Source organism: Chiloscyllium plagiosum, unplaced genomic scaffold (genome assembly GCF_004010195.1).
Source record: "Chiloscyllium plagiosum isolate BGI_BamShark_2017 unplaced genomic scaffold, ASM401019v2 scaf_51083, whole genome shotgun sequence".
In the NCBI taxonomy this organism is placed as follows: Eukaryota; Metazoa; Chordata; class Chondrichthyes; order Orectolobiformes; family Hemiscylliidae; genus Chiloscyllium; species Chiloscyllium plagiosum.
The window spans coordinates 1-1,987 of NW_025175708.1; the positions used below are offsets into that span (position 1 = coordinate 1).

General features: G+C 44.2%; 1 non-coding gene across 1 annotated transcript; it reads right to left on the minus strand.

Annotated features, from left to right (window-relative positions):
• Positions 1-1,182: 1,182 nt before the first annotated feature.
• On the minus strand, positions 1,183-1,264 carry trnal-aag. Its single transcript has one exon. It is a non-coding gene; the product is annotated as a tRNA-Leu (tRNA).
• Between the last annotated feature and the right edge of the window lie 723 nt (positions 1,265-1,987).

Here is a 1,987-nt window from a genome sequence, read left to right on the forward strand (position 1 = left end):
ACTCAATAAAGTTTCGAAGAATGAAAAGAATTGTAACGGAAGCATGCAAAATACTGAATAACCTCGATAGAGTAGATATTGATAGATGTTTCCATTGGACGAGGACCCGAGAGCTAAGCCTGAGATGAAAGGGAACACCCTTTAGAACAGTGATAAGGAGAAATGTCTTTAACCAGAGAATGGCCAATTTTTGAAATTTATTGCCACAGAAGGCAGTGGGGCCAGGTCATTGATAATATTTGAGAAGGAGGTAGGTATGTATTGATTATCCAGGGGATCAATGGTTACAAAGAGAAGGTCGGAGAATTGGTCAGAGAAAAGTGTCAGCGATGATTGAATGGTAGTGCAGACTCTATGGGCTAACTGGCTTAATGGCTGCTCCTTTGTCTTATGCTCCTTTTGCTCCGACTGACCATACTCCGTGAAATTTTCCCAGATCCTCAGTTGAGGATTTTTGCTGCTGGAAGTTACCTCAGAAACCCTGTCAACTCGAAATGTATTGAGCGAATCGCAAAACAGAAAGCATTTAACACGGAACACAAACAAAACTGGCATACCTAATTTATTTTCAGACACAGAGATGCATGAATGCTAAATGTGAGACAGTCCAGGGCATGAGTCATGAAGTAATCTCACAACTAACAACAGGGCGATTCCAAACTACTCTTTCAAACATACTGCAGCCCAAGTGCACCACCAGACAATGCTGGAAAGAGAGAAAGAAAGAACATAATAAGAATTGGCCATAAAAAGTGAATTTCACCAAACACAGTCTTGATTAGATTACCTTTCCCTTCCGATGTCTCCAGGACGGAAATGAAGGAAATGGGAGCAATTCAATAACATATGACATCGAAATTCATTGGAGCGGTTTTCCCATTTGCCAGAAAACCAAATAACAACGAGTCGAGTCACCGCAGGACTTTTCACAACAGCGACGAAATAACAGTCTCCATTCGGTTCCAGTATAAACTCAACTTGCCTGGAACATAAAGCAACAGTAGAGTTGCTTTCGATTTTCCGCGCGGGAGGCGAACACGCTCATGACAGCACAGACGCTTCCCCACACCACATTTAATTGCCCGGGAAGCAAGCCCAATTCTCTTCTGTTTTAAAGATCAATGCAGCGGGGATCGAAACAGCATTTCAACAAGCTGCGTTGTTGGAGTTGATCAGCAGAAATGGCAGCGGTGGGATTCGAACCCACGGCCCTAACGAGACTGAACCCTTAATCCAGCGCCTTAGACCGCTCAGCCACGCTACCAACCGGCCGTGTAGCCGATTTTCTTGCATTTCCAATTGTGCTCCTGGATAACAACAGATGCAAAGTCACGTGAAAAGGGTTCCATGATCCGTCTCCGACTCGCACAGCTCCTGGGATGTGCCCGTCTATAATATAAATTTCGCAGTAGATAATGATAGCCCATCAATCCAGACAAAAAACAATGGTAAGCTGAGTCTATCTTCACAGACTCTTTTCAGCTCCAAATGTATCTGTGAGTGCGTGAGAACATATGATCGGTTATGATTTGGTCAAATTACCATGAGCTGCTTGACATGACTGCAATTTCGATTCTTGCTTTGCTAAATGATTTCACCGATTGCTTGAAACAGGACGACTTTCACGTTTACACGGAACACGAAACACACCGGACTACCGGGAAAATGCACAAAGCTGAGCAGGCCGTGTTCCACATCATACCGTGCAACATAGTTTCAGTCACTGTGTCTGTTTTGCAGAATAAGAGTCCCAAAGAATGTTCCCCACACTAAAACCGGAGGTAGCATTACAATCCAAGAACGACAGATCACATTGTGAGGATGCTCTGACCTCGGAGCCAGTTCGAGATGCCCCTTTCCATGCCTTTTTGCCTGAATCGTGCAATTTGCTGCAGAGATGTTCACACCTGGACATGAGCCACATGGATACCAGCTGAGTTGGAAACCTATGTGTGAATCGAGGAGAAGCGACTCAATAAATTTTGCT